Source organism: Balaenoptera borealis (assembly GCF_965194805.1).
Source record: "Balaenoptera borealis genome assembly, chromosome: 3".
NCBI classification, from domain to species: domain Eukaryota; kingdom Metazoa; phylum Chordata; class Mammalia; order Artiodactyla; family Balaenopteridae; genus Balaenoptera; species Balaenoptera borealis.
Window position 1 is genome coordinate 14,662,133 of NC_138866.1, and position 25,713 is coordinate 14,687,845.

The 25,713-nt window shown below is 43.6% G+C and overlaps 1 long non-coding RNA gene across 1 annotated transcript; it reads left to right on the top strand.

The window, feature by feature from the left end:
* Positions 1-1,102: 1,102 nt before the first annotated feature.
* On the top strand, positions 1,103-23,427 carry LOC309624956. Its single transcript, XR_014242264.1, has 2 exons — positions 1,103-4,434; positions 6,144-23,427. It is a non-coding gene; the product is annotated as an uncharacterized lncRNA (long non-coding RNA).
* The last annotated feature ends 2,286 nt before the right edge of the window (positions 23,428-25,713 follow it).

Consider the following 25,713-nt stretch of genomic DNA (forward strand, 5'->3'; position numbering starts at 1 on the left):
CAAGGATATATCCCTCTGTGGGAGATGCTCTTTGCACTCAATAGAAAGCAGAACTTCCTGACTTGTAAAGGCATCTGAGCGGGAATTTTGAGCCCCAGTGGGAAATTGGATCAGATGTTCTCAAAGGTCCCTTCCAAACTCGAGGCTCTGTGTCCCCCTCCCCTCAAAATGCCACCTTGGAAGCCATTGGACCACTCACCCTGTTAGCTCAAAACACCGTTTCTGTGAGGTGTCACCAAGGCTGCCTGACCTCCAAGTTTCTCCCAGCTTCTCCACTTACCATCTTTGTAACCTTGGGCAAATTATTAAATCCCTCTGTCTCAGTTTCCTTATCTACTAAATAGGGATAATACTACTACTTACTGTTGTGTGAATAAAGTGAGCTAATATGTGCTCAATATTTATGTGTTGAATGTTGAATGAACGTGTCTGTTTTTCCCTCTAGACTGAGTGTGTGGACCATGATTCATCTCTGTGTCTTTGGTGCAAAGACAGCTTGCACCTGAACTTTCAGCTACAAACATTTCCCTCAGTCTTCCTCTTTCAAGCGCAAGACATACGTAACAAACTACGCAGATGTATGGGATGTGGGAAAAAAAGGAAACTTCCAGTGGAACACCAAAGTCAGTAGAGCTCCAGCTAACATCCTGTGTCTTCTCAGACAACAGTTCTGTGCAGATTATCACTATTTGTAGGACACACAGGAGTCTCACGCAGCAACTCAAATGTCAGGACAGGGCCTTGTGCCAATATTTTAAATAGCAGGACCTGTAGGGGGGCAGCTTACAAACACGAACTTATTTTAGATGTGGGTGTAATAAAGGAAAGAAAATAACAAAAACATAAAAATTTAAAATACAATAAATGTATTTATTTTACAATGTATTTGTTATACTTTAAAATATAAATTTATTGTAGTCTGTAACAGTAGAACATAGGCACTTCCCTGGTGGCGCAGTGGTTGAGAATCTGCCTGCCCATGCAAGGGACATGGGTTCGAGCCCTGGTCCGGGAAGATCACACATGCCGCGGAGCAACTAAGCCCGTACACCACAACTACTGAGCCCGCGTGCCACAACTACAGAAGCCCGCATGCCTAGAGCCCGTGCTCCGCAACAAGAGAAGCCCCCGCAATGAGAAGCCCGCACACCGCAATGAAGAATAGCCCCCGCTCGCCACAACTAGAGAAAGCCTGCGCGCAGCAAGGAAGACCTGACACAGCCAAAAATAAATAAAATAAAATAAATTAATTAAAAAAATAGAATATAATTTAAAAACTAATAAAAACATATGCCACATTGTAATCTTCCCACATAACAAGTTGTATTCATAAACATCCTTCCCGCTGCAGGCAGAGTCTTTGCAAGGGTTGAGTAGCAAACAAAGGGGGTGGTGTCTGACAAGCGAGGGGTGGCCCTCAAGTTCCCCCATCACCTGCGGATCGGGAACTGGTGGAACCATTTCTAATGCCTGGAGCACTCAACCTCAGCTGCACATGGGATCACCTGGGGAGCTTTAAAAAATACTAATGTCCAGCTGATTCACAGGTGCCTTCAAGGTGGAGAACCGCTGGTCCAGGGCACGCTCAGCCTCAAGCTCTGACAAGTGTTTATCATCACAAATTATAAGTAAGGGAGGGGCCCCTCCTTAGCAAGGGGCCGTGGAGGCCCATCTCTCTGTTCTGTATGGGTTCTTAGGATCCTTCAGAGGAGAGGGCTTGTCACAAGACTGAGATTTATTACGCTCTCAGTTGCCACATCATCTGGCCCCTGTAGGGCCTTCTATGGATAATGCAGAAGAGATGAAATTGATGTAAATAGTTGTTCTGTTAAACAGCAGAGAATATAGGGAGAGTTTTTAAATGTTGAAATGCTTTAAAGTAGATTCTAGTAAATCAACATTTAAAAAGTCACAGTTGCATTTCTTTTTAGAGAGTTCTTTTAGAGACTCTGAAAATGTGATTCTGTGCTGTGGTCCAGCTGACTCCCTTCAGGGGGCTTCTTTTCTAAAATCACTGCCATGGAGAAACCTGGGAAGGAAGCAGGAGTCAAGTCTCTCAGGGCCGGTGCAGGGCACAGGGACACGTGTGGGAGGACGAGGTCGTTGGACCATCGTTCTCGGGTTTGCTCATTGAGGAGACCTGCTGGGGGAAGAAGAAGGAAAAAGATAACTCTGCAGACAGGAACCTGTGGGGTTGTGAAAAATGGGAGGCATGTAGGTTACAGGTCCTGATCACAGCTTGACAGAAGCCAGGAAGTGTGCTCTGGTCATGGCTCTCCAGTGACAAGGCGGAGTAGGACATGATGTGCTGACTTTCATCTCCTCCCATGAAAAATGGGGAAGGGTTCTGAAATAGATGACGCCTAAGGCTCCATCCAGCTCAGATATTCTGGGAAATGATACCTTTGAAAAGTAGCTTGCTGATTGGCTGCTGGGAGGGAGAAGTAAGGAGAGCCCTATTGAGGAAATAATCCTTGGGAGGATTTGGAGAGGGAACAGGGGAGGTCAGATGACACTTAGGGAAATCAGGGACCTCGAGACAGAAGTGAGCTTGGGTTCTTGGTAGCTCTGTCCCCAGTTTTCCCTATGACCTAGAGGCTACCACTCAGACCATGAGGCAGAAAATGGCCACAGTACCCACTTCCTCTTCCCAGCTTGGAGGGGACTTGCTGTTACCATGGCGATAGCTAGGCAGTGCGATGTGTAGCTTTGTGCTGTGACCACTTCCTTCTTAGTTCTCATCCCGACTGTAGGTGCCACGTCTGGGGCTCTAAGAAAGGGCCCAAGTAGGGAATTTCTGTGCTTGTTTGCCTCACCTCAGGAGCAAATCTATTTCTCTCCTGCCATTGCTTCTCTCCTCCAAGGAATTCCATTTCCTGATTAGAAGTTCTGAGGCACTTGGATCCTATTTCTTGAGGGAAGCAGAGGACAAAATCTGAAATATAAAACCCACTAAGCGAGAACAGAATAAAGTTTGCTCTGTCCCTTTGTTCTGTCTCTGGCAGTAGTAGCAAGAGATGCTTTATGGGAAAGACACAGTAGTTGCCTTCAGTGAAGTCAATTTCCAAAGGTTAGGGATGTGAGCCTCTTTGACTCGCCCTTAATAACTCATTCTGGCTCTATCATTCATGTGAGCTCCTCTAAGCCCTTCTGAAACTTATTTATTCTTTCAGCTTTTATTGGATTCCAAATGATAGAGGCAACCCCTGAGACTTGTGGTTGAGTTGTGCCCTCATCCATCAGCTGTGGACTCCAATTGTGAAGTAATGTTCTCTGTAGAAAATTCTCTGCTGGGGTTCTTTCCTTGGCTCTGCCCCAAAAAACTATGACTGTGAGCAAAGTCCTTCCATCTCTCTGAGACTAGGTTTCTTGTTCTAGAAAACAAAAGTAGGAGCATCTGACAAGCCCTAGCTCATAGGGTGGTTGTATTTTGAGGGCAGGAAATGTACCCTATTCATCATTGCATCCCCAGAGCCCAACATGGTCCCTGACACATCACAAAAATTCGGTGACTAGCTGTCAAATGGAAGAGATAAAAGGAAACAACATTAGTGGTGATACTTCTGTACCAGTGGGAACTCTTGGTGGCAAACAACAGAAACCAAGTCAAACTAGTTTAAACAGACACAGGGAGTTTCTAGCTCATATAACCCAGAAGTCCAGTGGTGGAGTTGGTTTTAGCCATGACTAGATTCCAGGGTCTCTAGGAAACCAGGAGAACATAAACCATCGTAGCAAAAAATTATTTTTCTTGTTTGGGGTCCACACCTCTGCAGGCACAGAAAGGAAGTAAGTTTCTGTGTCAAAAGACACCTGGGGGCTTCCCTGGTGGTGCAGTGGTTGAGAATCTGCCTGCCAATGCAGGGGACACAGGTTCGAGCCCTGGTCTGGGAAGATCCCACATGCCACGGAGCGACTAGGCCCGTGAGCCACAACTACTGAGCCTGCACGTCTGGAGCCTGTGCTCCACAACAAGAGAGGCCGTCATAGTGAGAGGCCCGTGCACCGCGATGAAGAGTGGCCCCCGCTTGCCACAACTAGAGAAAGCCCTCGCATAGAAACGAAGACCCAACACAGGCAAAAAAATAAAGTAAATAAATAAATGTCAGGAGCTCTTTAAAAAAAAAAAAAAAAAAAAAGACACCTGGATTTCTCATCCTGCCCTCTCCTTCGGAGGTAATTGACCTTGGGTGAATCACTTTTTTCTAAGTCCTGGCTTTCAGCTCTCTAAGATGGAGATGAGAATATGTGCTCTGCATAGGGTGATTGAAAAGCTCAAAAGAGGTAAGAATGTGGAAGTTTCTACTAGCCTTAAAAAGTAATTTAAATGCAAGTTGAGTGGCATGTATATTATCTTTGGTTTAAGTAAACATAAAAGCCTAATTTATTTTGCAGGAATTCGTTTTTCAAAGCATGTTCCAGACACCTCTTTAAGTAAGTCTATTCCTGTGCTGACTTATATCTAGTATTTATTGAATACTTTACCTGGATTAACTTATTTAATTATTACCTAACCCTAGGTGGTAGGCACTACTATTAGTTCCATTTTAAAGATGAGGAAACTGAGGCTTCAGGCATGCAAGTTACTCTGCCAAAGAACACAGATAGTAGGTAATGGAGGCAGGAGATTAATACTCAGGTCTGTCTAAGCATCCTGCATGTGTCACACCTGGGGATGCTGCTTTTGTTCTCCATGTTCTCCTTGCCTGTCATGGCATGGTAGAGCTGGATGGGACTCAGCAAGTGTAGGGTCCCACTGCCCCATCTTACTGAGGCCCAGTGGAGCCAAGACTAAGCCCCAGCTTTCTGATTTCCATTCTGCATCTGCCAGAGATTCTAAGAGGAAGCCACAGAAATGCAAACCAAAGGAATGAATGAAAGGAGAGCTTACAGAATTTCTGGAGAGGCTGGAGAACCAGGCGGGGGTTATGTGGCAGGAGCAATGCATGAATTGCTGCAGAACTGGCTGGCAGGACACCCCCTCCACACTGCCCAGCACCAGACACAGCAGTTGGCACCACCAAAACTACCAGCACCGGATGCCACCCCTAGCCACTGGCCGATGTCATACGCACACACGTGTGCATGCACACGCTGTAACTCCATTTTCCTACACGTGCTATGGTTCCTGCCTCCTTATCTTGCTAACCCTGCATTCAAAGTCTGGTTGGGTACATGTGATTGGTGGAGCCTATGTCATGCACCCATGTCCTAGCTGCAAGGGAGGCTGAAAGTAAGGATCTGGCAATTTTAGCTTTTAGAGTGAGATGCACCCGTGCCACCCACCAATACTCGAAAAGGTGGTGAGTTTCCCAGACCTCGAAAGGGGATTCAGGTATTTGATGGCCAGAACTAATGTTTTTGAAATTCTGAATGGGAGTAAATGCTGTCTCAGGAACTGTTGACTTGTTCCCCAGCCCTCACCCTAGGACTCAAAAGCAAATCCCATCTGTTCCCCTTTCCTGCTTCTGAGAGCTTGTGCCCTCTACTGAGCTTTCCGAAGCCTGCCGTTCTCAGCTCTCAGCAGCCTCTATACTGGGTCTGCTTCATGGGCATATGGCACTGTATCATGTTGTTGTAACATAAATAAAAAGGTTTTACATAAAAACTTAAGGGATGGAGGCCTCTTGGAGCCCCACGCTCTATTAGTGACCTCAAGCTATAAAGGGAAGAGTGGGCTTGGTGTCCACACTGCCTCTGTGGGAAGATGCTGGGGGCAGGCTGCCTCTCTCCTGCTGCCTGTTTTGAATCTCTCTCCTCGTGTCCTCCTTCTCCTCCCCTGCCCTGACCCCCAAGGCAAGTAACTGCGCATGGCTTGGAAAGGTAGAGGCTGACTGTGTAACTGAGCAGGACCCTACGGGGCCTTCCCAAGACAGGAACCCCCCCACTCCCACCCCATATTCTCCGCCTGCCTCTTGTCTGTAGAAAAACTTTAGCCTCCTATGCCTTCCCTGAGTTTCAAAAACTCCAGAAAAAAATTTCAAGACAAATTGAATCAGAGAAGTGAGAAAATGCAGGAAGGAAAACAGTCAGGCAAGACAAAATAATAATGGTTTAGCCATTAAACAAAGTCAAGGACTTTTAGTTCCTCCTCAAGGGCTATAGATGACATCCTGAGCCATGTCCTTTGGGTTGTTTTGCAGATGCTGAAACCCACACCAGGTGGAAGAAGTTAACTACATGCCGACCACGAGCACTTAGACCCCAGACTGGATGGAACCAGAAGGTTGATGATGTTGACTCCCAATCACCTCACCACCAACCAATCAGAAGAATGTCCATGAGCCAATCGTGCATCCCACAAACCCCCTCCCTCACCGCTTGTCTTTAAAAGCCTTTCCCTGGAAGTCATCGGGGAGTTCAGGTCTTCTGAGCACTCGCTGCCTGGCCCCCTTGCTTGGTGCCTGAAATAAATGCTGCACTTTCCTTCACCACAGACTGGTGTCAGTAAACTGGCTTTACTGTGCGAGGCCAAGGAGACCCAAATTTGGTTCGGTAACACCTGGTTTGAGGTGTGAATTTTCCAGGAATCTAGTAGGAGAGAGAACACTTAGGATAGAGAAAACCACACCTGTTGGTTAGTTGGTTGGTTGGTCGATGGCTCTATTGACTCTGCCGTGGCTCACGTCCTGGGTTGACAGTCTGTGATAGCACAGGGAGTTTCCTGCTCCATTAAAGAGATGGGCTTTTGGGTATCTGATTTCAATATTTTAAACAGGTTCACTTGTGTAGTATTTATGATGTGTCAGAGGCCTCCTTCATCTGACATATTGTCACCAAGTTATTACCCTGAATTGTAAATGGGTAAACTCAGCAAAGTGGGGAAATGACCACCGGCCCATCACGTGGCTAGTTCTTGATGATCAAAGACTGGTGCCCAAGTTTCCTGACTCCCAAGCCAGAGTTATTCTAGACCAAAGACTTTGAGTCAGAAGGAATCTTAGGATCCCTCTCATTTTATAGGTGAGAACACCATGGCCAAGGTTGGTTAAATGACTTGGTAAACATTGGCACAGCTGGTTAGTGGCCCAACGGAGACCAGAACTGGCACAGACTATGGCTTTGAGAATCAAACAAACCAGGTTCAAAATCTGCCTTTGCTTCATTGCCAACCAGCTGTCGACTTAAAAAAAAACGCACAACGTGAGAGTTGCAAGTTAAGTTTTATTTGGGGCAAAATGAGGACTGCAGCCCGGGAGATGGCATCCCAGATAGCTCTGAGAAACTGCTCCAAAGAGGCAGGGGGGAAGGTCAGTATACATGTGATTTTGGTGAAGGGGGAATACATGCGATCAAGCACATATTTTTTACAGAAGGTTTCTGCTAGTCTCGTGCAGATTACTGCAGTCACGAGGAGCAGACGTCACCATGAAGGATTTTAGTGCTTTTCTAGATATGAGGAGATATAAGAATTGGGCTCATAAAATTGGCTCCTGAAAGTATCTAACTGTCTGAAGACCTGTTCTGCCAGTTTTTCTCAGAGCACAGAGTGCTTCATTTCTGCTCTCCACCTGAACTCCTTTCAGGGGGTGTTGAAAGTCAGCAGCTGCAGTAGCTCATGATTTAATCTTTCTGGAGGTAGGTGGCAAGTGACAATTCGTAGTTGACACGGCCCACCTCTGGGCACAGTCCCCTCCATTTCGTAGCACTGCTTTAGCAGCTGAATGAATAAAAACGTTAAACCCTTAGAGCAGTAGCTAGCACATAGCACGCGTGTAGAGCAGAAGCTAGCGCGTAGCGGGCACGTAGAACAGCGGCTAGCGCTCAGCGGGCGTGTAGAGCAGCGGCTAGCGCGTAGTAGGCATGCAGTACGTGCTAGTTCCTCTCTTCCCATCCCGTCTGGACTCCTAGTCCAGTGTTCCTGCTGCTGATTTGGCGTGACTGTCCCTGATATTCAAGACACCTTCCATCTCCTGCCTTGCGGGGGTGGGGTAGGCCAACCCCCTCATCGACCACAATGACTTTAAGTGTCAGCTTGTAATCCTAAAAATGTCCCATTATTGAGACCTAATAGAATCCCCAATCACAATCCAGAAAACTATCCTCAAAAGAGGATAACCAAGCTTTTCCTCTTGTGTCTCGTGCACCAAGATTTTATGAGCAGAGATTATCATCGTTATTTTTTCCAGCTTCTCATTTTCAGGGATTATTTATGCTCATGTCCTGCAAATATGTGTCCCCGTGCATTCTCAGGGTGGTGACTTGAATGAGTGTCCCTCCCTGCTCCCTCTCAGCCCTGATTTTTTGCTCGGTGATATCTCGTTATACTCTAAACCACTATGCACGAAGCAGGGCACCACGGATGCAATTAAATCTGCTCCTGTAGCAACACTGCTCTTAAGCAAAATATATTGATCGCCAAAGCTTTGGACCCACTTTAATCAAGTAATCTAAACAGGGCTTAAGCTTCAAAAGCCGAATGATGTGCCCGGCTTCAAAGTGCTTACTTACACTGAATTAATTTATCCTCGATGTACTAATGCACCCCGCAACCCTGTGGATTATAATGTTAGAGGTTGCAATCAGGGCTCTGATAATATCCCCAAAGCCCAGCATCTATTGATTGTCATGTAAAAAGACACAAAGGGGAGTGGGGTGCAGGGGAAGAGGGAACAAAGGGATTGAGTTTGATTGAGTAGGACTGAAACATCCCTGTCCCTGCCATCTGAGGGCCCTCACGGCTCTGCCCCTGGCTCCCAGGGCTAGTTTCTGGGATGGGATTGAGAGGAGCCAGGGTCTGTGTGCAGAGGTGCTACATTAACAGGTGGAATTGCTGCAGGATGCTACAGCTGTGACTCTGAGCGGAAGCCAGAGGTATGGCGCGCGCGTGTGTGTGTGTGCGCGCGTGCACGTGTGTGTTGCGGAGAGGGAGGGAAACTGGACATCTGCTGTTCTGGAGGCCAAGCTGCCAGTCACCCTCCTGCTAGTAGATACCCCTCCCACCAATTTAGTCAGGGAACTACTTCTCCTGACCTCAATCCTGCCTTCAGATCTGGAGTTTCTGACCTTGTTATTCATTCAACAAGTTATTGAGAACTTGCTATGTGCCCGACATTATTCTAGGTCCTGGGGACACAGCCATGAATGCGATTCACAAAAATCCATGGCTTCATGGAATTCACTTTCCACTGGGGTGGGTGGGAGAAAACTGACATGTTGTCTTTTTACTTACTGATTTGGTGATAGGCTGATGTGAAAACGTACCCGAGGGAAAGTAAGACAGGAAACAGGGAAGGGAGTATGTATGCGTAGGTGGTGTAACAGTGTGAATTTTAAATCCAGTGGTCCTAATTGGGAAGGTGACATCTGAGTAAAGACCTGAAGGAGATGTAGGAGGGAGCCACCATAGTCTTCTGGGGGAAGGGTGCTGCAGGCAGAAGAAAGAGCACGTAAAAAGGCCCTGAGGTAGAGCATATCTGAAGCGTCTGAGTGGCAACAAGGAGGCCAATGTGGCTGAAACAGAGTAGGCAAGGGGAAAGGTAGGATGCCATGACGTCAAGGGCCAGATGCAAGGCAAAGTCAACCGGTATATTTAGTTGCCTTGGCACAGTTATTGGTTCAGGGATGGGCTATAAAGATATGGACTGAGTAGTCAGCAACCATCCTTTCCCCTCATGGAACCAGAGCATAAAGCCAAAATGGACCACAGTGGAGTCCAGAGATGGGTGACATTGTTTGAGTCTCTTAATCCTACTGAGCCCGAAAACTTTACAACACCTAGATTTTTCAGTTTATGGGAGCCAATAAATCCTCCTTTTTGCTTAAACTATTTTGAATGGTTTTTTCTAAATAAATCTTGCAGCCATAAGGGTCCTACTTCTTGATACTAACTTCAAAGGTAGAACATATAACCCAAGCATCATTTTCTCTCTGTATCATGCTGGAGGCCTGGTCTGACTCTCATCTCTTCTTAGAAGGTCCTTTGTGACTCCTTGCCATGGGACTAAGAGAGGACATCGCCTATCCCTAAGGCCTTGTCCTGCTCCCTTCTTTTTCCCCTCTCTGCCTCTAGAACTCACCTGGGCTAACAGGGATTAGGAGTGGCAGAACTCTGAACCCCTTTCCAAATTCCATTCTACTCCCTCCCACTCCATCTCCCCCAAATTGTTTGACCCTGTTGACCCTTTCCTTCCTAAAGTAGGAGAGGACATTAGCATTAAGTAAGGACCTAGTATGTGCCAGATTTTACATATGTTGCGTTTTTACATACGTTATTGCACCTCTGTGAATTCTGATATTCACCCAATATTACCATGATGGTGCACAGACCAGCATCCAATTCTGATGGTCGGTGCCCATGCCATATAGGCTGCTATAGTTTTTAGATATGACTCCTGGATATTATCATCTCCTTGAATCCCAGGTGTCAGCAGAGTCTCCCTGCCCTTTAAGATCCAAATTAAATTGATTCAATGCTACTCTGTGTGTGGTCACAGCCAGCCAGTGTTAATCTCTCTGGGATTTTGTGGAGAGTGGAAATGGCGACTTACACAGTTTTCTTATTCTCCCCTGGCTTCAAGCTCCTTTGAGTTACTGATCACCTTGTCCAGGTGTGGACCCCCCCTCATATTATTAACAATTCATATTAACACAAGACTTTACTGAAGATTTAGAGAGATGGAGGGGGATTACATTATCGACTGGGTAAGAAAAGAAATCAAATATGCATCCTTCTGCACTTATTTATTTGGCCATTTCCAACAAGAAGACTCTCTCCTTTGTGCGGTTTCTCATCCCAGCCATGTTGCTAAGCCCTCTCTCTTCTTCCAAATCCCTCATTACTCACTTCTCCAGGTTCATCCCCCTTTCTACCTTTCCCTCTCATTCTCTTTCTCCCCTTTCCAACTCGATTCCCAGTCACTTCTGCAAAAAAAGGAGTTAGTTTTTCACCCCTACTCAAGTTCTGGGCTTATCCAAAGGCTGGTGAGCATGTTTGTCATCAGTGGGACAGTCACTCTGGGTCCCTCTTTTGAGCGGCACAGAGGAACCAGCTTGGCTTTGCACTTTGTCTTGCCCGTCTCCCAGCCACCCCCATCTCTGCTGCGGGAAGCATGGATTAATGATCTATTCCCCAGTGTTATTATGAATGATTCTACCACCCACAGGAGGCAGAAGCTACCATAGCCAGCCTCGGTTTCAAGAACTAAACTTCTCTTCATTACACCCATTTTAATGGTGAGAAAATGGATGCTATGTGAGGTTAGGTGGATAAAGAACTATCCCAATCTTGCACAGCTAGTACCCAGGAGAGAGGGCATTTGAATCCAGGTGTAATGATGGCAAATTTATACCATTTCCACTAGGGGATCATGAATTCAATAAAAATTGCATTGTTATATTTACCTAGATTATGCACACACATTCACAGAGTGTTTCCTCTGTGAAAGCACCAGGCTGGGAAAGTTGATGAGGGGCATGAGGATGAAGAATAAATGGTCCCTTCATAAAAGTAATTCTTCATCTCACAGGGAGATAAGCCAGATGGCCCATGAATTAAAGTGAAAATTCAGGAGGTTCAAGGAAAACAGGATAAAATACTCCAAAAATCCTTTACCTGTCTATTAAAGAAGCAGGATAGCAATCGTTATGAACTTGATTATGAAACCCTGTCAAGTTACTTACCTGCTCTGTGCCTCATTTTTTTTTCAGTTGCAAAATGAAGATAATAATAGCATCTTCTGTATAGGCTTACTGAAAGTTAAATGAACTAATACACGTAACATACTTAGAACAGTGCCTGGCACACAGCAAACACTCAATAAACGTTAGCTATTGTTGTTAAATAATGCATGGTGTGCTTGGCCAGCAATGATTTTCTGTGATAAATATCACTGTCCCTTGTTGACAGGGGAGGAAGTTGAAGCAGCCTCTTTCACATCATGAGCTATTTTTGGCAGAGGCAGGGATAGAATGCAGGTCTTTGGATGCTGGTCTGGTATTGTTCCCATATGTTCCAACTGAGACTTGAGAGGGCAGGAAAGACTACTAAGCAAGCTTATAGAAAAGGTGGGGACTGATTTGAGATGGAGTAGATTGTATTTAGGAAAGCTGATGTGATAACAAAAAACAAAAAACAAGAAAACTAATAGTCCACCCAAATCCACTGTCCTCATCTTGCATGGTGATACTGTTGTAGCTGGACACATGCTACCCAGTTAGGGACTACATTTCCCAACTTGCCTTGTTGCCAGGGGTGGCAGCCATATTGGAAAGTCCTCATCAAGGGAATGTGAGTAGAAAAAAGTGTTCCCTTCCCTGGCTGACATCTTAAAACTTGGGATGTGCCTCTTCCGTGCTCTTTTCCCATTTCTTGCTTGAAGAATTGATCAGACAGGGTGGCAGAGCCCTAGTGCAGTGCTTCTCAAACTACCTGTGTAGATGTGTCAACTCCACTTGCTGGGACAGTGCCACACCTCCACATGACATCCCTGAGCACCCACTGTGTCCCAGATACTGAAAGATGATACAAGGGCATCCCTTGCTGGATGCCTTATAACTTGTAGTTTCTTCATATGCCTTGGAATGATTTGGATCCAAGAAAGTCCATGTTCTGAGACTCAAACGAACGTATAGGTGTTGAAGTGCTTTGAAAAAAAGATGGTAAGCAAATTTTAGTTCATAAAGCAGCTGGAGATGAGAGGAGACTGAGGGAAGGATTTAGGGAGCCACAGGCAGAGCCCCATGAAGTCTGAGGGACCCTATGGGGCAGTGAGCAAGACCTAAACCTGGAAGTGAGACCAAAATGTGTTTGATGCCTAGAGTCACAAATTCCAGGCGAGTGGCCTTGGGGGAGTCAGGAAGCATCCTCTCTGTGAGGAAAGATTGTTATGATGACATTGTGGGATTGGTATGAAGGTCTGTGAGAAGGTACATAAAGACTTGAGTGCACCAAGTGCCAACCAGGGCCTGGCAGGAGACAGATGGCACATCAAGCTGGGTGATTTGGAAGAGTGTAATAAAGGGCAATTTACAAAGGTGTGGCTGGGACAGGGAGACTAACAAGGGGCAGTGAGTCCCGGGGCAGCAATGGTGTGTACGGTGTTGGGGAGTAGCCGTTATTGCCCCCGGGCCTGAAGGGGAGAGAAGGGAGCCGTTATCAGAATCCAGAAGCCATGTTACATCCAGGTGGCATGACGGAGAGGGCCATCCAACAGGAATGGCGGCCGGTTCTCAGACAGATGACGTGGACCAGTGGAGTCTCTGCAGGGAGTGAGTTGGGTAATATAAATTCCGACCCTACTCTCTTGCCACCCTCCTAACTCCTGCCGTTGCCTCCCACTTCCAGACTCCAGAGGAAGGCAGAGGAAAAGAGGGCCCTTGATGCAGAGGATGGAGAAGCAGGAGAGGGGAGCCCATGGGTCCAGTGACTATATGCCCCCAATCCAGTGGATGAAGCTGCCCAACTTACAGCAGCACCACAAAAAAAAAAAAAAAAAAAAAACAAAGAAAGAAAGAAAAAAAAGAATTTATAGTCTGTAGATGTAACTGCAAATGAGAAGTCCTCATGTTTCTTCTGAGGCACCACTTAACTGAAAATTGGACCTCCCAGACACCAGGCGTGCAGGTCTGCTCTCACCTCTAGCAGAAAGGATGAGCAAATGATTCTTTCTGTGCTGGCCTCTTGCCAGGTCCTTTGCCACCTCTTTATTCCTTGTTCTCTGCTGTCCTTGCCTTAGAAACCACCATCTGGCTGCCCCCGCTGCCTTAAGAGATGATTAGTGGCTGCTTGTCGGCAGATGCAGCTCAGTGGCATTTTCATATACAAATGTCCCCCCCGCCCTCAGGAGGGAGGCTGCGGACTATTGAAGGCGTTTCACACAGAGAGCGGTGATTGCGGCAGCAATAATTTCCTTCAACAGCCATTAAAACACTTCTAAATGTGTTTTAAAAAAGAAAAAGAAGAGAGAAAGGAGGGGGAAGGACAGGAGTCCTCCCTATTTCCTGGCAAAAATCAATGTTCACAGAGTGAACTTTAATCGGATGGGATTTTAATATCAACGTGTTTGTGGTTATTCACGCATTGTCAGTGCCCACCATTTATCCTGAGCTCAGCCTGGAGTTGTGGGTGAGGGCAACTTGGAGGTGCATCTGGGCTGCCCCCCTGGACCCTGAGATATAGCACAGGCAGAGCGCTCTATCTCTTTGGGGTAGGTCATGCCTGGTCTGCCCATTGGTCCCAAACGATGTCTTCACGAGTAAATGACCCTTCTCAGTTCAGCTCCTTCACTCCGCAGAAGAGCCAGTTCTCCAGCCAGGGCCCATGCTCATACCTGTGGTCCATTTACTAAAAGGCAGGCAGAATACAGTTGTACCTTCATTTATTCACTCAACAAATACTTATGCAGGGTCTACCAGGTGCCAAGCATGGCTCCAGATGCTGGAGTTGCTGCAGGGAAGGTCTGCAGCATAGTAACAGCTGGCAAAGCCCCAGTGATGACCAACAAGAACGGGGTCTGGAACAGGGTCCTGGAGGCCTGGTGGGCCAGGCGCTCACCTTTAGGTGTTGAATCATAGGCAGTAGGGGGCACTTGAGTCTCAGAACAGGGACTGTCAATTGGTCTGGAAGTATTTCAACATCTTCCAATTGCCTTAGTCCCACCGGTACGTGGCAGCTGAAAAAAAAAACACAACAATCTCTCCCATATGGAGTTTACTTTCTTACAAGCATCAAGAAGCAGTTAGCTTGTCTTTACCATGCTTACTGCAGGGGTGTTGTTTTAAAATCTTGCCAAAAGTAGGGGCAGCTCCGTTTTCTGTGCCAGGCATATGGAGACTCTTTTTTAAATGATGAGATAAAAGTTTCAGGCCACGAAGACACAGGGGTTGCTCAGGAGAGCCATTCAGTCCTTAAGGCAAGACTGAGTGACACTGGAATATGTCCTCACTGTTTCTGCTAGAGGTGCATCTAGACCGCTGTCATAGGCACCACACCCAAAGATGTGAGCGAAGCCTGCGCACGTATCCAGGTACACAGGCAACTGCTTAAAAGGAGACGGGTTCTGTCCCCTCTTGCTGCCTCTCTTAGGGCCAAAATGATGGGCTATGGTGGCCCTAACTACAACTGCCTGACATAATTTGCACACTGAGGGGCTGGTTTTTTCTACCAGATCTCTTTCTGGTCTGGTTCCTGCTTTGGAATTATGGTCACAGATTATGTGTCCAGTTTTGTCTCTGGAAAGGAAGAACCATAACATAGTTACTGTTGGTATCCCTTGTCCATAAAAAGGGGTTTTGCTAGCTTCATCCATTCATCGCCCTTGGTCTGGGCACCCTCTCTTCCGAGGATTGCAAATGCTACCGAGAAGACAGAAATGCAGAGAAAAGCCAAGAGAGAGTGAGAGTGCAGTTTACCATTTACAAAGATAGAAGCATTATTATTACCATTACTATTATTATTATTATTATTATTTTAATTACCAAAGGAGAGGATAGATGCCATCTATGCTCTTCTGGGTTACTCTTAGATCAAGTTTGCCAAACGTTTCCTGAACATCCGAATGTTCCGACAGGCTTGTAAACAGGAGAGCAGGTTGCAGGAGAGCATATGACTCATTTGCATAAAAAGAAAGGTATGTACAAATGCATATAAACCGCACAAGGAATATGTGCGCGCACACACACACACACACACACACACGCAACTGTGCAGCAAATGTTGGAAGAACTCTCATTTCAGCGATTTCCTTCAGACTTCAGAGGCAGAAAAAGCTCTCTTATCTTTGAGATAATGTGTATTATGAAACTTATCAGATTTCCCTTTTGGCTTCACCTTCTGGGGAGCTCAAATTTAAGCTTGTATTATCATTTTAATCACGGTAGGCTCCACTTGAGAAGAGTGATTCGCAACCTTGGCTGCAGTTAGACTCACTTGGGCAGCTTTTAAAAATTCCAATGCCCAGGACTTCCCTGGTGGTCCCGTGGTTAAGACTCCATGCTCCCATTGCAGGGGGCGTGGGTTCGATCACTGGTCAGGGAACTAAGATCCTGCATGCTGCATGGCACGGACAAAAAATAAAGTAAAGGTGTATTTTTTAAAATTTGACTTTCAAAAAAAAGATTAAAAAAAATTCCAATGCCCAGGTCACTTCCCAGAGCAATTAAGTCAGAACCTCTGGGGGTGGGGCCCAGACATCCTATTTTTAAAGGATGTGCAGCTGTGCTTAAGAGCACTGCCCCAGCTTGTATGTCTGAATTCTGATTTTCCCTTGTTAAAAAAATTGCTTACATTTATCGACACTGTCCTTGGATTTGATTTTTATTTATGTGTAATTTTTCAATTTGATTTCGTGTGTTTGTAAATTGCCACAAGTCCTCTCTGGAACAAGATAGAATGTAGACGAAAGTGATAAACTTGTGTTCAAACCATATAACAATCAGCCCAGAGCTGTGTGATTTCAGCGGGGAGAATACTCTCCACATGAGGGTACCACCGGAGGGTTGGAGGTGTGCTGAGGGTTGGAGCTCATGCTCCTGGGTTTGGGGTGAGCCTGCCCCAAAGAAACGCCCTCATCTTGAAGATGTCGAAGAAAGGCATCTTTTGGACTAGTAGCTGCCCTTATAGACACTGTATTTGTGGGTGGGAGCAAGGAGGTGTAGAGAATGCAAATTCTGTAAGAAATTAGTTCCAGCATCTGTCTCAGTGTGTGACCAAGAGAAGGTGGATCTGACTCCTTCCCAAGGGGAATTTCTCCATCACCATTTGCTAAGACGGGGTTGATTGGGATAACTACCTACCACTGGAATTGTGGTCAGTGTTCCTAGGGCGGAAGCCAGGTGGGGCTGGTCCCAGGGTGGGGGAAGCAGGTGAAGCATCCTCTCCTCCCACCCAGATTGCCCCCTTTAAAATTTTCACCCTGTAAGTCTGCCCCTGGAATCTTGTAACCAGCCAATGACCTGTGTATAAGTAGGATTGGAGAAGGATGGCAGAAGGCTGGCCTTGAACTCCAGTTGCACATTCAAATGCCCACGGAGGGCAGAGAAGCAGGGATAGGGTACAAGGACAGGGAGGGGGGTGTGCTGTGACAAAATGATCAGACAGCATTTGAGGGCTGTGCAACCTCATAGTAAAGTGGGGGTGGGGGAGGTTTGGCGGTAATGAGTAGGGTTCTGGGGAGAGAAGGTCCGGAGGAGAAAAGACGTCCAAAAGGGGGGCGATGCCACCAACGACTATGCTGATCTACTCTGAAAAGTTGCCCAAGGGCATTGGCTGCCACCTGGCTCAGACGGAAGCTTTAAACTCAGATGCTTCACACACGTGTACCTTTGGTCACAAGCAGGACCAGGCAAGGGAAGGGAATGTCGGTAAATAGCCCAACAGCTACTGGGGAAAAGAAACAGCATCTTTTATGAGCACTATTGCATTATTGCAGATTCTTGAGAGTCCTACCTGGATTAGCAATGCCGCTTGCCCCCCAGGCATCCAGTTCTTGGATAAGTCCTGGGCAGAAATGACCAGAGGTACCTGAAGGAAGTCAAAGCTCACAATGGTGAGAGCAGAAGCTTCCAGAACACTTGGGGCTGATGTTAGCCGGCTTATTGCCCAGGAGACTCTACAAGAGAACTTAAAAATAGCATCTTCTCTAATTGCTTGAGTCTCTGGGTGTTTAGTAACCGTGTCTGGCAGAGTCTATACCCCAGACAGGCTGGCTGTGGGGAAAGCCATTGTTAAAATAAAATCATTAGCTTAATAGGCTTGATGAAAAGAGTGGCAAGATGGGAATTTCCTCTTGCAATATGTTCTCCACTCAAAACAGTTCCTGAAAACAGTGGGCCATTTTAGTTACTGACTAAAATGCCCCAGTATATCTCTCAAGTTGTTTTTTTTTTCTTATGGACCTAACAAACATTATCTCTGAAAACAGCTTGAAATCCCAGAGTTTGCAGCATCGAATAGGACCACGTGTCACCTAACTGCTTTGCTCTCCGGATACATTTATGATGTTTGTTCCCTAGTGACTGTACACACACACATGAGCACACATGCACATGCATGCACCAGCATGTGTACACACTCAACATGTGCACATGGTCTTGCCGTCCTTCAAGGAAAAGGAACATCAGCTGATGAACTGAAAGCATGGAGTAGTGAAGACGGTTAACAAGGCCAAGCGCTCAGTGATGTCGACATACTGAAGAATATCAAGCCAAGAATCAGAGTACACTCAAGAAAATGGTGCCCAAGCACAAAGGACCAGGACTAAGTGAAATTCACTGAGGAAATGCATTAAAAATGAGTCCTTCCAAATCTTACCTCTGGTGGGATTAAAGACGGCCCAAAGAGTGTCTGAGAAGACAGGTGATTGTTATTGTCTTTACACCATCATTTTGGTCAGTGTCTCCAAACAGAATTATGTGACCCTAACCCCAGTCCCTCTCTGGCAGGAAAGGGGAATGGTTTGGACTAACATTTATGGAGCAGGGACTTAAATGCTAAGCACTGGGCCAGGCACTCTCCCACACACCACCTCCCACATTTCTACGGAGACTGGGTCACCCAGGCTGGCCTTTGGTTGCTTGAAATCCATAATTTATATATATAGTTATCAACTTGAGCCTTGAGTCTTTTGTTATATTTATTTTAACTTAGCCCCTTTTTAATTAAAGATAGAAAGAATATGGTCCAAAATAATACAAAGCCAACTTAGGGTCGAAGAACCCAATTGCAGTATCTATTACCTTTGATAGAAGTGGAAATGTAGCAACATAAATGTTTGAACAAGTACATCTTCCCCCTTCAAATATAAACACGCCAAGAGGTATTTTAAAAGTCCTTCCTCCTTGATTTTGTAATTCACATTTCACCCCGACATCCGAGCAGCTTCGACATAAGATCACAGTAAACCATTTCCTTCTTATTTAATAAGAAGTCAGGAATTAAGGCATCAATTGTATTTGAATACACCAAGAGCGTGCAGAGAGAGAGAGTGACTTTTAAGTACTTGGTTATTGTTGATCTGTGGAAGAACTCAGCTACTGTCACGCACGAGGCACATAAAGGTGATTTGAAAAAAGGGTTCATGGTAGGGATGACCTGTTGTTTTCCATGTCTACTGAAAAAGACTAACTGCTGAGAGATGAAAGGACTTCTCATCACTGAGAATTGTTAAACACCAGAACCGGCTTGAGTGGTGATGAAATGCTTTTGTGTATGCGAGTTTTCTAGAATGGTTTGGAATGGCAATATTTGAAGGTGGGAAGTCAGTCACAGCTTTCTTATTCCTGCTACACTTATTAACAAGTCACATTTCATTTATTTTTAAAAGGAGTTATAAATAAAGCCAGGGCATGGTTCCAGTACTGTTTAGATTGAAAGGTTTGGGGTTTTTTTCTGTCTTTTTTTTTTTTTTTGCAATTTTGGGGGAAAAATCACTAGAGCAATTAATAAAATACTTTTTATTTACTGGAGTTTGTATGTTGATAATGCCCCTCCCCTCAGGATTTCTCTAAGTTTAAATATTCTGTCTTTAGAAGAAAGTATGTTGGTCTGAAATATATATACATATAATATTTAAATATATATGGAGAAAAAAGTCAAGAGGTGAATGTGGTAGATTACCCTATTTTTTCATAATTCTTCCATTTCTCTCCATTCTCACCAAAGTTCCCTGAAGCAGTCTTTCCTTTTCACACATGGCCATATTGCTTTGGCTAATAAAATGTGAAGTCAAAACATAGACCACACCAAACAAAAGGTTTTAAATGTTGCTTATGTGGATTGGCTTGACCACTTGCACTCCTATCTGGCACCATGAGAAGTGGCCAGGTAGTGGCTAATCTTAGGCTTGGATTTGACATGAAGCCTGAGCCAAGCCACAACAGCCAACCCACAAACCTCTGAGCAGGAAATAAACATTTGTTGTTGCAAGTCACTGAGATTTTTGGAGTTGTTTCTTACACACATTACCTCAGCAATAGCTAACTAATATAGGAGGTTTCAGATGATTTTTAAAATTTGTTTTCTTGTTATATATCTGTAATTCCAGGTTTTCTACAATGAAAAAAAGTTATTTAATTCATTCAGTCAATAGTTATATTTTGATCACCTACTGCATGCTGCCCTGGTGCTAGATACTGGGAAAAAAAACAGGTGATGAAAAAACAGTGGATATACCTGTCCTCAAGGAACTTATAGTCTAATGGGGGAGACAGGTATTCATCTAATCATCACACACATAAATGTAAAATGGCAATGTGATAAGTGCTACAAATGGGAAGTGTGTGGGGTTAGAAACACATAGAAAATAGAAATGTGACAGGCAGAAATGCCAGGAAAAGGCAGCAGAAGCAAGAAGAACTACAGTCCTGCAGCCTGCAGGACGAAAACCACAATCACAGAAAGACAGACAAAATGAAAAGGCAGAGAACTATGTCCCAGATGAAGGAATAAGATAAAACCCTGGAAAAACAACTAAATGAAGTGGAGATAGGCAACCTTCCAGAAAAAGAATTCAGAATAATGATAGTGAAGATGATCCAGGACCTCAGAAAAAGAATGGAGGCAAAGATTGAGAAGATGCAAGAAATGTTTAACAAAGACCTAGAAGAATTAAAGAACAAACAAATAGAAATGAACAATACAATAACTGGAATGAAAAATACACTAGAAGGAATCAATAGCAGAATAACTGAGGCAGAAGAACGGATATGTGACCTGGAAGACAGAATGGTGGAATTCACTGTTGCAGAACAGGATAAAGAAAAAAGAATGAAAAGAAATGAAGACAGCCTAGGAGACCTCTGGGACAACATTAAAGGCACCAACATTTGCATTATAGGGGTCCCAGAAGGAGAAGAGAGAGAGAAAGGACCTGAGAAAATTTTTGAAGAGATTATAGTCAAAAACTTCCCTAACATGGGAAAGGAAATAGTTGCTGAAGTCCAGGAATTGCAGAGTCCCAGGCAGGATAAACCCAGGAGAAACATGCTGAGACACATGGTAATCAAAGTGACAAAAATTAAACCAAAGAAAAATTATTAAAAGCAACAAGGAAAAAACAACAAATAACATACAAGGGAACTCCCATAATGTTAACAGCTGATTTCTCAGCAGAAACCCTGCAAGCCACAAGGGAATGGCACAATATATTTAAAGTGATGAAAGGGAAGGAACCTACAGCCAAGAGTACTCTACCCAGCAAGGATTTCATTCAGATTCAATGGAGATATCAAAAGCTTTACAGACAAACAAAAGCTAAGAGAAATGAGCATCACTAAATCAGCTCTACAACAAATACTAAAGGAACTTCTCTAAGTGGGAAAACAAGAGAAGAAAAAGACCTACAAAAACAAACCCAAAACAATTAAGAAGGGCTTCCCTGGTGGCGCAGTGGTTGAGAATCTGCCTGCTAATGCAGGGGACACGGGCTCGAGCCCTGGTCTGGGAAGATCCCACATGCCGCGGAGCAACTAGGTCCGTGAGCCACAACTACTGAGCCTGCGCGTCTGGAGCCTGTGCTCCACAACAAGAGAGGCCGCGATAGTGAGAGGCCCACGCACCGCGATGAAGAGTGGCCCCTGCTTGCCGCAACTAGAGAAAGCCCTCACACAGAAACGAAGACCCAACACAGCCAAAAATAAATAAATTTAAAAAATAATAATAAAATAACAAATGTTCAAGTACAATTGGTGTCTAAAAAAAAAAAACAAACAATTAAGAAACTGGTAATAGGAACATACATATCGATAATTACCTTAAATGTGAATGGATTAAATACTCCAACCAAAAGACACAAACTGGCTGAATGGATACAAAAACAAGACCCATATATATGCTGTCTTCAAGACACCCACTTCAGACCTAGGGACACACAGAGACTGAAAGTGAGGGGATCGAAAAAGATATTCCATGCAAATGGAAATCACAAGAAAGCTGGAGTAGCTATACTCACATCAGATAAAATAGACTTTAAAATAAAGAATGTTACAAGAGACAAGGAAGGACACCACATAATGATCAAGGGATCAATCCAAGAAGAAGATATAACAATTATATATGCACCCAACATAGGAGCACCTCAATACATAAGGCAGCTGCTAACAGCTATAAAAGATGAAATCGACAGTAACACAATAATAGTGAGGGGCTTTAACACCTCACTTATGCCAATGGACAGATCATCCAGACAGAGAATTAATAAGGAAACAAAAGATTTAAATGACACAATAGACTAGATGGACTTAATTGATATTCATAGGGCATTCCATCTGAAAACAGCAGATTACACGTTCTTCTCAAGTGCACACGGAACATTCTCCAGGATAGATCACATCTTGGGTCACAAATCAAGCCTCAGTAAATTTAAGAAAACTGAAATTATATCAAGCATCTTTTCTGACCATAACACTATGAGATTAGAAATAAAGGAAAAAAACCGTAAAAACACAAACACATGGAGGCTAAACAATATGCTACTAAATAACCAAGAGATCACTGAAGAAATCAAAAAATACCTAGACATAAATGACAATGAAAATACGATGATCCAAAACCTATGGGATGCAGCAAAAGCAGTTCTAAGAGGGAAGTTTATAGCAATACAAGCCTACCTCAAGAAACAAGAAAAATCTCAAATAAACAGTTTAACCTTACACCTAAAGGAACTAGAGAAAGAAGAGCAAACAAAACTCACAGTTAGTAGAAGAAAAGAAATCATAAAGATCAGAGCAGAAACAAATGAAATAGAAACAAAGAAAACAATAGCAAAGATCAATAAAACTAAAAGCTGGTTCTTTGAGAAGATAAACAAAATTGATAAACTTTTAGTCAGACTCATCAAGAAAAAGAGACTCATATCAGTAAAATTAGAAATGAAAAAGGAGAAGTTACAACGCATACCTCAGAAATACAAAGCATCCTAAGAGACTACTACAAACAACTATATGTCAATAAAATGGACAACCTAGAAGAAATGGACAAATTCTTAGAAAGGTATAACTTTCCAAGACTGAACCAGGAAGAAATAGAAAATATGAAAAGGCCAATCACAAGGAATGAAATTGAAACTGTGATTAAAAATCTTCCAACAAAAAAAAGTCCAGGACCAGATGGCTTCACAGGTGAATTCTATCAAACATTTAGAGAAGAGCTAACATGCATCCTTTTCAAACTCTTCCAAAAAATTGCAGAGGAAGGAACACTCCCAAACTCATTCCGTGATGCCACCATCACCCTTATACCAAAACCAGAAAAAGATATCACAAAAAAAGAAAATTACAGACCAATATCACTGATGAATATGGATGCAAAAATCCTGAACAAAATACTAGCAAACAGAATCCAACAACACATTAAAAGGATCATACACCATGATCAAGTGGGATCTATCCCAGGGATGCAAGGATTCTTCAATATACACAAATCAATCAATGTGATACACCATATTAACAAATTGAAGAATAAAAACCATATGATCATCTCAATAGATGCAGGAAATGCTTTTGACATAATTCAACACCCATTTATGATAAAAACTCTCCAGAAAATGGGCATAGAGGGAACATACCTCAACATAATAAAGGCCATATATGACAAACCCACAGCAAACATCATTCTCAATGGTGAAAAACTGAAAACAGTTCCTCTAAGATCAGGAACAAGACAAGGATGTCCACTTTTGCCACTATTATTCAACATAGTTTTGGAAGTCTTAGCCACGGCAATCAGAGAAGAAAAAGAAATAAAAGGAATACAAATTGGAAAAGAAGAAGTAAAACTGTCACTGTTTTACTTGATGACATGATACTACACATAGAAAATCCTAAAGATGCCACCAGAAAACTACCAGAGCTAATCAATGAATTTGGTAAAATTGCAGGATACAAAATTAATGCACAGAAATCTCTTGCTTTCCTATACACTAACAATGAAAGATCAGAAAGAGAAATTAAGGAAACAATCCCATCCACCACTGCCACAAAAAGAATAAAATACCTAGGAATAAACCTACCTGAGGAGATAAAAGACCTGTACTCAGAAAACTCTAAGACACTGATGAAAGAAATCAAAGATGACACAAACAGATGGAGAGATATACCATGTTCTTGGCTTGGAAGAATCAATATTGTGAAACTCATTATACTACCCAAAGCAATCTACAGATTTAATGCAATCCCTATCAAACTACCAATGGCATTTTTTACAAAACTAGAACAAAAAATCTTAAAATTTGTTTGGAGACACAAAAGACCCCAAGTAGCTAAAGAAATCTTGAGGAAAAAAAAAAAAAAAAAGGAGGTGGAGTAATCAGACTCCCTGACTTCAGGCTATACTACAAAGCGACAGTAACCAAGACAATATGGTGCTGGTGCAAAAACAGAAATGTAGACCAATGGAACAGGATAGAAAGCCTCAAGATAAACCCATACACCTATGGTCAACTAATCTATGACAAAGGAGGCAAGGACATACAGTGGAGAAAAGACAGCCTCTTCAATAAATGGTGCTGGGAAAGCTGGACAGCTACATGTAAAAGAATGAAATTAGAACACTCCCTAACACCATACACAAAAATAAACTCAAAATGGATTAAAGACCTAAATGTAAGGCCAGACACTATCAAACTCTTAGAGGAAAACATAGGAAGAACACTCTTTGACATAAATCACAGCAAGATCTTTTTTTGACACACCTCCTGGAGTAATGGAAATAAAAACAAAAATAAACAAATGGGACCTAGTGAAACTTAAAAGCTTTTGCACAGCAAAGGAAACCATAAACAAGACAAAAAGACAACCCTCAGAATGGGAGAAAATATTTGTAAACAAATCAACTGACAAAGGATTAATCTCCAAAACATACAAGCAACTCATGTAGCTCAATATCAAAAAAATAAACAACCCAATCCAAAAATGGGTGGAAGACCTAAATAGACATTTCTCCAAAGAAGACATACAGATGGCCAGGAGGCACATGAAAAGCTGCTCAACATCACTAATTATTAGAGAAATGCAAATCAAAACTACAATGAGGTATCACCTCACACCTGTTAGAATGGGCATCAACAGAAAATCTACAAACAACAAATGCTGGAGAGGGTGTGGAGAAAAGGGAACCCTCTTGCACTGTTGGTGGGAATGTAAATTGGTACAGCCACAATGGAGAACAGTATGGAGTTCCCTTAAAAAACGAAAAATAGAATTACCATATGACCCAGCAATCCCACTACTGGGCATATACCCAGAGAAAACCATAATTCAAAAAGACACATGCACCCCAATGTTCATGGCAGCACTATTTACAATAGCCAGGTCATGGAAGCCACCTAAATGTCCATCGACAGAGGAATGGATAAAGAAGACATGGTACATATATACAATGGGATATTACTCAGCCATAAAAAGGAACAAAATTGGGTCATTTGTAGAGATATGGATGGACCTAGAGACTGTCATACAGAGTGAAGTAAGTCAGAAAGAGAAAAATATCGTATATTAACTAATATATGTGGTGTCCAGAAAAATGGTACAGATGAACCGGTTTGCAAGGCAGAAATAGAGACACAGATGTAGAGAACAAATGTATGAACACCAAAGGAGGAAAGCAGGGGGCAGGGGAATGAACTGGGAGATTGGGATTGACATATATACACTAATATGTATAAAATAGATAACTAATAAGAACTTGCTTTATAGCACAGGAAACTCCACTTCGTTGTACAGTAGAAACTAACACAACATTGTAAAACAACTATACCCCAATAAAAAAAAAGCTTTAAA